We start from the raw sequence: 13094 nt of genomic DNA on the forward strand, positions 1-13094 counted from the left end.
TTCCATCAAAATCCTAGAGGAGAACACAAGCAACACCCTTTTTGAACTTGGCCACAATAACTTCTTGCAGGATACATCCATGAAGGCAAAAAAAAAACAAAAGCAAAAATGAACTATTGGGACTTCATCAAGATATGAAGCTTCTGTACAGCAAAAGAAACAGTCAACAAAACTAAGAGACAAGCTACAGAATGGGAGAAGAAATTTGCAAATGACATATCAGATAAAGGACTAGTATCCAAGATCTATAAAAAACTTAATAAACTCTACAGCAAAGAAACAAACAATCCAATCATGAAATGGGCAAAAGACATGAACAGAAATCTCACAGAAGACATAGACATGGCCAACAAGCACATGAGAAAATGCTACACATCACCGGCAATCAGGGAAATACAAATCAAAACCACAGTGAAATCCCACCTCACTCCAGGGAGAATGGGGAAAATTAACAAGGCAGGAAACAACAAATGTTGGAGAGGATGTGGAGAAAGGGGAACCCTCTTGCACTGTTGGTGGGAATGTGAAATGGTACCGCCACTCTGGAAAACTGTGTGGAGGTTCCTGAAAGAGTTAAAAATAGATCTGCCCTACGATCCAGCAATTGCATTGCTGGGGATTTATCCCAAAGATACAGATGCAGTGAAATGCCGGGACACCTGCACCCCGATGTTTATAGCAACAATGTCCACAATAGCCAAACTGTGGAAGGAGCCTCAGTGTCCATCAAAAGATGAATGGATAAAGAAGATGTGGTCTATATATACAATGGAATATTTCTCAGCCATTAGAAATGACAAATACCCACCATTTGCTTCGACGTGGATGAAACTGGAGGGTATTATGCTTAGTGAAATAAGTTAATCGGAGAATGACAAAATTATATGGTCTCATTCATTTGGGAAATATAAAAAATAGTGAAGGGGAATAATGGAGAAAGAGAAAAAAATAGTGGGAAATATCAGAAAGGGAACAGAACATGAGAGACTCCTAACTCTGGGTAACGAACTAGGGGTGGTGGAAAGGGAGGTGGGTGGGGGGTAGGGGTGACTGGGTGACGGGCACTGAGGGGGGCACTTGATGGGATCAGCACTGGGTGTTATGCTATATGTTGGCAAATTGAACTCCAATAAAGAAAAAGAATCAAGCATTATCATTGTCTTTTGCTTTCCTGTTACAGTTTTTAGCTCAATAAATCCCAGCTTCCTTATTTTGTCATCCTAGGAATTTTGCTGCAATGACTCATCAGATTTATTTTGTGCATCCGTATCCTGCCTCTGTCTCTAAGGGCATATTATCAAATTCTCCAAACTAATTCAGAGTGTCCGGTGACTTCTTGGATAAGTGGCAACTCAGTGAGACTTTTAATCATTCCCGTTAACTGTACTGTAAAACAAACAAGTTGTATCCTAATTTTCTGCCTGGAGGTTAGCATTGTCATATTACTCATATGTACATATTTTTTTCTGTGGATGTCTATATTTTCAATGTTCACTAGATACTTTTCCCCCAATTTTTCAGTCCTTGAGGACTAATTGTCTTTTTAAATAAAAAGAAGCAAAATATCCTTCAGAGCTAGTGCTCCAGCCCCATGACAGCAGAACTTGCCCATCTTTTTTTTTTTTTTTTTCCCACTAATGGGAATGAGTTATACGGTGTGGTCTTATAGGCCTCTACCCACATATCCCAGTGCTAAAACATGAGATCTCTCACTCAAACAGAAATACAGTTTCATTTATTGTTTTTATTCATATAAATTTGTTCAACAAACATTTGTTGAGCAACTAGAATACACAACAGACTGACCCACATGCTATAAAGAGGATACAATGATCAATAGGACATGGCCGCTATCTTCAAGAAACTTCTGGTTCTTCCAGGCATGAAGTGGGTATTGGTATAAGCTAAGTGTACAAACACAAGATAGAATATAAGAACAATAAAGACATTGGGATCCCTGGGTGGCGCAGCGGTTTGGCACCTGCCTTTGGCCCAGGGCGCGATCCTGGAGACCCAGGATCGAATCCCACTTCGGGCTCCCGGTGCATGGAGCCTGCTTCTCCCTCTGCCTGTGTCTCTGCCTCTCTCTCTCTCTCTGTGTGACTATCATAAATAAATAAAAAATTAAAAAAAAAGAACAATAAAGACAATGTTTTAGAGCAGGGCAAATTATAAATGGTGGTTAGATCAGGGAAGAATTCAGGAAGATGTAGCAGTAGAGCTATGGAATTTAATAGAAAGCATCTCACCAGCAGACATAAGAACAGAAATAGTCTAGTTAGAGGTAACAGCACTCAGAGTGGTATGGAAGCAGGAAAAACACATGACAGGTTTGGAGAAAGGTAAGTGATTCAGTCTGATGGATCATAAATCTTGCTGCATTCGTCTCTGAGGACTTGAAGCTGGCTCCAGCACTGTGCTGATTCTAACTCAGCCTGCTTCCTTAGCATCTGCTCCTTTAGTAAAGAACTTTTCATGCGCTCATGTTCACTAGTGTCCAGAGCTCCCAGGGTTCGGACATAAAGAACAACAATGTCACTGTGCTTGGCTTTCTTGTTGCACTGGGGACATTTTTGTGCCTGTCCCTTTAGCCACTTAGAAATGCACTTATACCCAAAGAGGTACCCACGGTACAATATTGAAATGTGATGATCCCTAGCATTGGTCATGTGCTCCAAAAATATTGTGCAAGTGTCCCCTTCTTCATCATCCATAGGAACAGAAGGTAGAAGGGGGTTCATCTTCTAGGGAGACTGTTTGGGGAAGGTCTCTCCTCCACTGATACATGTAACTTCTTGCTGTGCTGAGGTACCTCCTACTTGCTTTTCTAAAACAGCAGCTCTAGTTTCCTCTGCCTGGGCAACAACTTCTTCAAACTCTGTGGAGCTATCACTCTCAGAACTAGAACTACTCGAGACCCGCAAGTCCTCAGACAGGATTTCAGGTCTCTGAATCACAGGAGGTGGTTGGCAAATGAGGCTTGGTCTGGCTCACTTGAAAGTAGGCATCTATTGGTGGTGCTCTTGACCTGGCACTGTCTGTCCTCTGCTACCCTGCAGTTCTTGACCTGCGTGAAGCAGATCCCCTCATCCTACTCGATCTCATTGGTCCCACGTTGCAGTCTGATGAAGGTCTCAGGAATTCCAGCATGCCATGAAGTCTCTGAAGCCCACTGATGAAACTGTTCATTGAATCCAATGAAGACACTCGGTCAGGGTGGTTAACATGAGATCGCTGCCTATGCTCCTCCGAAGCTCCTGGATTAATGTTCTCCACATGATCTTCTCCCCACAGCTCCCCTTCCTCTGTCAGGCCAAAAGACGCGTGTGGAGCAGGCTGGAGCAGGTGCAGTCCCACCTGGCTGCTGGCCCCTTCATCAGGAGCAGGCTGGAGCAGGGGTGGTCCCACTTGGCTGCTGACCACTTCAGCAGGAACAGGCTGTTTTGCAACATGATGCTCTAATTGCATATGAAGATTATATTCCATTGCTTCGCGAGCCATCACTAGCATTGGGAGGACACTGTGGGGCTTGGAAAATTGCCGCACTGGCAGCAGTTTCTTTGAAAGAACTACTATATCCCTCATTTTAAAATATATTCCAATATTATCTCTGATTTTTAAAAAATCTTTAAAAATAAAAACAAAAAATCTTAATAAACTAAAAATGGAAAATAATTCAATAATATTATAAATGCCAATACCATATTTAACAGCAAAACATTAGAGCATTATTTTCTAAATGCACTCATATTAGCATACCCATTCTATAGTATGTTAATAGGTTTATGATAATAAAAGGTTTCATAGTTAAATAAGTTTGAGAAATGCTGGGTTAAAGTTTCTCTTTTAATGCAGGACTTCTCAGAACTTTTTTTTTTTTTTTTTTTTTTTTTTTTTTTTTTTAATTTTTTTTTTTATTGGTGTTCAATTTACTAACATACAGAATAACACCCAGTGCCCGTCACCCATTCACTCCCACCCCCCGCCCTCCTCCCCTTCTACCACCCCTAGTTCGTTTCCCAGAGTTAGCAGTCTTTATGTTCTGTCTCCCTTTCTGATATTTCCCACCCATTTCTTCTCCCTTCCCTTATTTTCCCTTTCACTATTATTTATATTCCCCAAATGAATGAGAACATATAATGTTTGTCCTTCTCCGACTGACTTACTTCACTCAGCATAATACCCTCCAGTTCCATCCACGTTGAAGCAAATGGTGGGTATTTGTCATTTCTAATAGCTGAGTAATATTCCATTGTATACATAAACCACATCTTCTTTATCCATTCATCTTTCGTTGGACACCGAGGCTCCTTCCACAGTTTGGCTATCGTGGCCATTGCTGCCATAAACATCGGGGTGCAGGTGTCCCAGCGTTTCATTGCATTTGTATCTTTGGGGTAAATCCCCAACAGTGCAATTGCTGGGTCATAGGGCAGGTATATTTTTAACTGTTTGAGGAACCTCCACACAGTTTTCCACAGTGGCTGCACCAGTTCACATTCCCACCAACAGTGTAAGAGGGTTCCCTTTTCTCCACATCCTCTCCAACATTTGTTGTTTCCTGCCTTGTTAATTTTCCCCATTCTCACTGGTGTGAGGTGGTATCTCATTGTGGTTTTGATTTGTATTTCCCTGATGGCAAGTGATGCAGAGCATTTTCTCATGTGCATGTTGGCCATGTCTATGTCTTCTTCTGTGAGATTTCTGTTCATGTCTTTTGCCCATTTCATGATTGGATTGTTTGTTTCTTTGGTGTTGAGTTTAATAAGTTCTTTATAGATCTTGGAAACTAGCCCTTTATCTGATATGTCATTTGCAAATATCTTCTCCCATTCTGTAGGTTGTCTTTGAGTTTTGTTGACTGTATCCTTTGCTGTGCAAAAGCTTCTTATCTTGATGAAGTCCCAATAGTTCATTTTTGCTTTTGTTTCTTTTGCCTTCGTGGATGTATCTTGCAAGAAGTTACTATGGCCGAGTTCAAAAAGGGTGTTGCCTGTGTTCTTCTCTAGGATTTTGATGGAATCTTGTCTCACATTTAGATCTTTCATCCATTTTGAGTTTATCTTTGTGTATGGTGAAAGAGAGTGGTCTAGTTTCATTCTTCTGCATGTGGATGTCCAATTTTCCCAGCACCATTTATTGAAGAGACTGTCTTTCTTCCAATGGATAGTCTTTCCTCCTTTATCGAATATTAGTTGCCCATAAAGTTCAGGGTCCACTTCTGGATTCTCTATTCTGTTCCACTGATCTATGTGTCTGTTTTTGTGCCAGTACCACACTGTCTTGATGACCACAGCTTTGTAGTACAACCTGAAATCTGGCATTGTGATGCCCCCAGATATGGTTTTCTTTTTTAAAATTCCCCTGGCTATTCGGGGTCTTTTCTGATTCCACACAAATCTTAAAATAATTTGTTCTAACTCTCTGAAGAAAGTCCATGGTATTTTGATAGGGATTGCATTAAACGTGTATATTGCCCTGGGTAACATTGACATTTTCACAATATTAATTCTGCCAATCCATGAGCATGGAATATTTTTCCATCTCTTTGTGTCTTCCTCAATTTCTTTCAGAAGTGTTCTATAGTTTTGAGGGTATAGATCCTTTACATCTTTGGTGAGGTTTATTCCTAGGTATCTTATGCTTTTGGGTGCAATTGTAAATGGGATTGACTCCTTAATTTCTCTTTCTTCAGTCTCATTGTTAGTGTATAGAAATGCCACTGACTTCTGGGCATTGATTTTGTATCCTGCCACGCTACCGAATTGCTGTATGAGTTCTAGCAATCTTGGGGTGGAGACTTTTGGGTTTTCTATGTAGAGTATCATGTCATCGGCGAAGAGGGAGAGTTTGACTTCTTCTTTGCCAATTTGAATGCCTTTAATGTCTTTTTGTTGTCTGATTGCTGAGGCTAGGACTTCCAGTACTATGTTGAATAGCAGTGGTGAGAGTGGACATCCCTGTCTTGTTCCTGATCTTAGGGGAAAGGCTCCCAGTGCTTCCCCATTGAGAATGATATTTGCTGTGGGCTTTTCATAGATGGCTTTTAAGATGTCGAGGAATGTTCCCTCTATCCCTACACTCTGAAGAGTTTTGATCAGGAATGGATGCTGTATTTTGTCAAATGCTTTCTCTGCATCCAATGAGAGGATCATATGGTTCTTGGTTTTTCTCTTGCTGATATGATGAATCACATTGATTGTTTTACGGGTGTTGAACCAGCCTTGTGTCCCAGGGATAAATCCTACTTGGTCATGGTGAATAATTTTCTTAATGTACTGTTGGATCCTATTGGCCAGTATCTTGTTGAGAATTTTTGCATCCATGTTCATCAGGGATATTGGTCTGTAATTCTCCTTTTTGGCGGGGTCTTTGTCTGGCTTTGGAATTAAGGTGATGCTGGCTTCATAGAACGAATTTGGAAGTACTCCATCTCTTTCTATCTTTCCAAACAGCTTTAGGAGAATAGGTATGATTTCTTCTTTAAACGTTTGATAAAATTCTCCTGGGAAGCCATCTGGCCCTGGACTCTTGTGTCTTGGGAGGTTTTTGATGACTGCTTCAATTTCCTCCCTGGTTATTGGCCTGTTCAGGTTTTCTATTTCTTCCTGTTCCAGTTTTGGTAGTTTGTGGCTTTCCAGGAATGCGTCCATTTCTTCTAGATTGCCTAATTTATTGGCGTATAGCTGTTCATAATAGGTTTTTAAAATCGTTTGTATTTCCTTGGTGTTGGTAGTGATCTCTCCTTTCTCATTCATGATTTTATTAATTTGAGTCTTCTCTCTCTTCTTTTTAATAAGGCTGGCTAATGGTTTATCTATCTTATTAATTCTTTCAAAGAACCAACTCCTGGTTCTGTTGATCTGTTCCACAGTTCTTCTGGTCTCGATTTCGTTGAGTTCTGCTCGAATCTTTATTAGCTCCCTTCTTCTCTTGGGTGTAGGATCTATTTGCTGTTTTTTCTCTAGCTCCTTTATGTGTAAGGTTAGCTTTTGTATTTGAGTTCTTTCCAGTTTTTGAATGGATGCTTGTATTGCGATGTATTTCCCCCTTAGGACTGCTTTTGCTGCATCCCAAAGATTTTGAACGGTTGTATCTTCATTCTCATTAGTTTCCATGAATCTTTTTAATTCTTCCTTAATTTCCTGGTTGACCCTTTTATCTTTTAGCAGGATGGTCCTTAACCTCCATGTGTTTGAGGTCCTTCCAAACTTCTTGTTGTGATTTAGTTCTAATTTCAAGGCATTATGGTCCGAGAATATGCAGGGGACAATCCCAATCTTTTGGTATCGGTTCAGACCCGATTTGTGACCCAATATGTGGTCTATTCTGGAGAAAGTTCCATGTGCGCTTGAGAAGAATGTGTATTCAGTTGAGTTTGGATGTAAAGTTCTGTAGATATCTGTGAAATCCATCTGGTCCAGTGTATCATTTAAAGCTCTCGTTTCTTTGGAGATGTTTTGCTTAGAAGACCTATCGAGTATAGAAAGAGCTAGATTGAAGTCACCAAGTATAAGTGTATTATTATCTAAGTATTTCTTCACTTTGGTTAATAATTGATTTATATATTTGGCAGCTCCCACATTTGGAGCATATATATTGAGGATTGTTAAGTCCTCTTGTTGAATAGATCCTTTAAGTATGATATAGTGTCCCTCTTCATCTCTCACTACAGTCTTTGGGGTAAATTTTAGTTTATCTGATATAAGGATGGCTACCCCTGCTTTCTTTTGAGGACCATTCGAATGGTAAATGGTTCTCCAACCTTTTATTTTCAGGCTGTAGGTGTCCTTCTGTCTAAAATGAGTCTCTTGTAGACAGCAAATAGATGGGTCCTGCTTTTTTATCCAGTCTGAAACCCTGCGCCTTTTGATGGGGTCATTAAGCCCATTCACATTCAGAGTTACTATTGAGAGATATGAGTTTAGTGTCATCATGATATCTATTCAGTCTTTGTTTTTGTGGACTGTTCCACTGAACTTCTTCTTAAAGGGGAATTTTAAGAGGCCCCCTTAAAATTTCTTGCAGAGCTGGTTTGGAGGTCACATATTCTTTTAGTTGCTGCCTGTCTTGGAAGCTCTTTATCTCTCCTTCCATTTTGAATGAGAGCCTTGCTGGATAAAGTATTCTTGGTTGCATGTTCTTTTCATTTAGGACCCTGAATATATCCTGCCAGCCCTTTCTGGCCTGCCAGGTCTCTGTGGAGAGGTCTGCTGTTACCCTAATACTCCTCCCCATAAAAGTCAGGGATTTCTTGTCTCTTGCTGCTTTAAGGATCTTCTCCTTATCTTTGGAATTTGCAAGCTTCACAATTAAATGTCGAGGTGTTGAACGGTTTTTATTGATTTTAGGGGGGGATCTCTCTATTTCCTGGATCTGAATGCCTGTTTCCCTTCCCAGATTAGGAAAGTTTTCAGCTAGAATTTGTTCAAATACATATTCTGGCCCTCTGTCCCTTTCGGCGCCCTCGGGAACCCCAATTAAACGTAGGTTTTTCTTCCTCAGGCTGTCGTTTATTTCCCTTAATCTATCTTCATGGTCTTTTAATTGTTTGTCTCTTTTTTCCTCAGTTTCCCTCTTTGCCGTCAACTTGTCTTCTAGGTCACTCACTCGTTCTTCCACCTCGTTAACCCTCGTCGTTAGGACTTCTAGTTTGGATTGCATCTCATTCAATTGGTTTTTAATTTCTGCCTGATTAGCTCTAAATTCTGCAGTCATGAAGTCTCTTGAGTCCTTTATACTTTTTTCTAGAGCCACCAGTAGCTGTATAATAGTGCTTCTGAATTGGCTTTCTGACATTGAATTGTAATCCAGATTTTGTAACTCTGTGGGAGAGAGGACTGTTTCTGATTCTTTCTTTTGAGGTGAGGTTTTCCTTCTAGTCATTTTGCTCAGTGTAGAGTGGCCAAAAGCAAGTTGTATTGGGAAAAAGAGAAAAAGAGAGGAGAGAAAGAAGGAAAGAAAAGAGAAAGAGAAAAAAAAAAGGGAAGAAAAAGAAAAAAAAAACGAAAAAAAAAAAAAAAAAAAAAAGAAGAAGAAAAAGAGAAAGAAAAAGAAAGGAGAAAAAAAGGGGGTGGGGGAAGGAAACAAATCAAAAAGCAAAACAAAACAAAAACAAAAACAAAAACAAACAAACAAAAAAAGAACCACCGGGGAGTATCTTCTGATTCTGTGTACTTTAAGTCCCTTGGCTTCTCCTGGAACTTGTCAGTCTAGCTGGTGTTCTGGGGGAGGGGCCTGCTGTGCTGATTTTCAGGTGTTAGCAGTTGGGGGAGCTGCTGTGCCCCTGCCTGGTGCAGGGCTCGGTGGGGGTTGTTTACCCCGTGAGGCCGCAGGAGGAACAGCCCCAGTGGCGGGGCAGCTCTGGGAACCTGGATTCAGCTCCGGCAGGAACTCCGAGCTCTCGGTCTGCAGGGCCTGGAGGCTCCGGGCGGGGCCGCTGATCTGCTCAGCTGGGGCAGGAGCGTCCTCGCTGTCCTGGGCCCTCCCGGCCTCTGCCTGTCCCGGGGGAGGCCGGATCCTGGGCTGTGTCCCGGCGCCCTGTGCTCCGGAGCCTGCGCTGGTGGATTCGCGCTCCCGGGCCGCGCAGCCCCCTCCGCGGAGCCGCCGCCCGAGCCCCCCGAGCTGCTCCGGGTCCCGCCGGGTCCCGCCGTGCGCGCTGCAGCCCTTAGGGAGCTCGGCGCACTCTCCTGGGCGCGCAGTTGCTGTTACTGTCTCAGGGAATCCGAGGGCATCCCCGCCCTCCTGGGTCCTGCTCCAACTCCCCGCGAGCCCCTTTCCCCCGGGAAGGTCGGTGCAGCTCCTGCTCCTCCGGGACGGGGCTCTCCTGTCCTGGGGACACTCGCCCCGGCCTCAGCCCGGCTCCTCGCGGGGCCCCTCCCCCTTGGAGGCCTTTGTTTCTTTATTTCTTTTTCCCCGTCTTCCTACCTTGATAGAAGCGCGAACTCTCCTCACTGTAGCATTCCAGCTGGTCTCTCTTTAAATCTCAGGCCGAATTCATAGATTTTCAGGATAATTTGAAGGTTTTCTAGGTAGTTTGGTGGAGACAGGTGATTTGGAGACCCTACTCTTCCGCCATCTTGCTCCTCCCCCTCTCAGAACTTTTAATATGTTACTATTCACTGGGACTCTCTAAGAGAAATAAGTAATATGGTCGTACCACAAATCTATTTGAGCATAGAAAATTTTTCTAAAACACCTTCAGCAAGCAGGGCTCTGAGGACTATGCCTTGGCAAACACTGACACAATTTCCAGCAGATACAAGTCAGTTTTACTAACCTTCTGTCAGCAGTTACTCTTGTCTAACTCACCACAGACAGGTATCATGTTAGTAATATGGTTAGATGTCATTCTGCATTAGATTCAGCTGGAAATGTCTGTCTAAATTCAGATTCATAGGCTCTACTTTCATTTAGCAGATATAACTTGAGTTTCAAGAATCTACATTTTACCAAGCATCAAGTGAGTTTTCTGATGTTGGTATCTATAGCTTATACTGTGAGAGGAACCATATTACAAAGCTTAGGTCAATTATTAAAGAAGAAAAGACAAATTAATTAACTATATAATTTTGAAGCTACAGGTTTAATGACTCTGTGTTTTGTGTTGGTCTTAACCCATCAATAATTAATGTTGTGGTTGGACTGGCCTTTGTGTTTCTTATTATGATTGCAAGATGTCCTTAGCAACAACCATCAAGAAACTTAGAAAAAATAAAAGTTTATTACTTGCAAGACTGGAAAATTACACAGCATATCTGGGGCCACAGAACAAGGTCACAATTAGGGGAAGAGCACATTGGGTTGGAGGTTTTGCTTTTACTGAGTTTGAGATTGGGGGCCAAGGGTTTTGCAGGCTCAACTCTTTATAGGCAGATTTAAAACATAAGATTGGAAATTTAAAACACAGAAAGAGAAAAAGCAAGTGGTTCACATGGTGTTATTAAAATCAATGAAGAGATAAAACAAAGCAAATTAAGTTTGGGGGTAATGTGAGGAGGTGGCCTATTTATCTAGTCATGTGGATGGCAATGCACTTGCATTACAAAATAAAAAACAAAACAAAACACAAAAGCAAAAACAACTGTCGTCTTAACACTGCACCCTGATATCACATGTTGAAACTGAGACATTATGAAAGTTTATTGACAAAAGGGCATTTAGGTATGGATAAAGACTCTACATTCACTTGACTTATATATTAGTCATCTTTAATACTCATGTGCCAAGGATGGACTCGCTGATTCACTATCACCTTAGAATAGTTTTGTAATCTGCACTTTAGATTATGTGACATATGACTGAAAGCAATAAAGTTACCCTTTCTCCATTGAACTTCAACTTGGCACTTTCAGCAATGACTGTAGTTCTCTACACATAGCATAGTATTTTGTGCTTCATGCCTTTCCCCATGCTATTCCCCTAGTCTAAAATGTCCTTTACCCTGTTTCATCCCCTGGCTAATTTGTTGTATGATTATGTGTGGGTGGTTTGGAATGGGCATAACTTATTTATGTAGCTAAATGGACTATGATTGAGGCTGATAAAGTATGTATGGGTGTGTAGTTGATGGGACAGGAATAGTATTTTTTAGTCTGAAACAGGTTACTAAAGAGCCTAAAATTCCAAGGCAGGTTCTGAAGGACTCAGGTGATCCAAGAAGCTACAGATATACAGCAATTAGGAAAGGGATTAGTATGAGGAAGAGAAGCCGTTGAAGTTATACTCAGTTTCCAAGATACTCTTTTTCACCTCTATGAATTTTCCTTATCGTTGAATATGATTTGCTTGTTTATTGGTAAGAATTTCATTCCTTTTTGATTAATTTTTCACACCTACATGGATCTGTCTCAGGAGTAGCACTTTACTGTGCATGAATAATGGTTACTGGTTACTGACTAAATGGGATAGTTCTTTCTACCAAGTAGACACACATCTTCAGATTTCAACCAAAGCACTTATTTTTAAACATTCTGAAAATAAAAACAAATAGATTTTTCTCAGTCATTTCAATTATCACTACTTCTTTTCAATCTTCAGCTAAAGAAAGCAACATATCTTGCCATCTTCCTTATTCACATTTGGTGCTACAATTTTTGTCAAGATGCCAAATATCTGCAAGGATAGGCATATATTGATACATGGATTGTGGTCATAGTGTTTGATAATGGAAAAGAATTCTATTTAAGTTTTTATTGAGATGTTAGATTTTATTCCCTTCTAGTATGAGACCTCTTCCACAGCAAAGAAAGAAAAGAAAAGAAGAAAAGAAAAGAAAAGAAAAAAAGAAAAGAAGAAAAGAAAAAAGAAAAGAAAAGATATTGCATTTAGTTATGATTCATAGATGTCAGGATTTAAGTGTTTTAAGGTTTTGGGGGAGTGGAAGATGTAGTAGAAACAGGAAGCCAGGCTGCCATAAACACTCACATAGCAAATAATTGACTATAGACATGAGGGAACCTACAGAGAACATCAGAAAATACTATTGTATTTGAAATGTATTAACATCAGTATCGTAAACAAAAACAAAAACAAAAATACATTAATATTGTGAACAGCTGGATGGCTGGATGTTTGATAATGAAGCAAGTCATTTTAATTTGATCTAAGCTTCAGCTTGTAATTGAATTTATAAGAACATGGAAAAATTAACAAGAACCTTCTGGCAATTCAAAAACAATATTTTGGCTCAGAGTCTAAGCTTCTCTCTAAATTTGGGAAATTTAAATCTGGATAAAGATGGAACAAAGAAAAACCATGCTGCAATACTAAGGATAGCAGATCTATGCCTCTGATTTTAAATAGATGCAAATGGTCATTGTCAGAAAAGTTACTATTCCTTTGGACATAATCATATCTTACAGTGACTAACAAGTCAGCTCTAATTATATATAGTTGGTTGAATCAGCTACATGATTTTTTTCCTTTGTGAAAAACCAACATTATCATGTCGAATCACTTTTCAAGGACCTTCAAAGTGGAGCAGTCTGCTGAGGTCAGAGATGAATCTTCTTTGTTAATGGACCCCAAAAGAACTTCGCAAGAAACTTTTTTTTTTTATAATGGGACTTCGTGTCTTTTGACTAGGGCTAGAG

General features: G+C 40.5%; 1 pseudogene; it reads right to left on the reverse strand.

The window, feature by feature from the left end:
• Window positions 1–2351: 2351 nt before the first annotated feature.
• Window positions 2352–3501, reverse strand: LOC119878116 (annotated as a pseudogene).
• Window positions 3502–13094: the final 9593 nt, after the last annotated feature.

The sequence above is a fragment of the Canis lupus genome, chromosome X, assembly GCF_011100685.1.
Source record: "Canis lupus familiaris isolate Mischka breed German Shepherd chromosome X, alternate assembly UU_Cfam_GSD_1.0, whole genome shotgun sequence".
Taxonomy (NCBI): domain Eukaryota; kingdom Metazoa; phylum Chordata; class Mammalia; order Carnivora; family Canidae; genus Canis; species Canis lupus.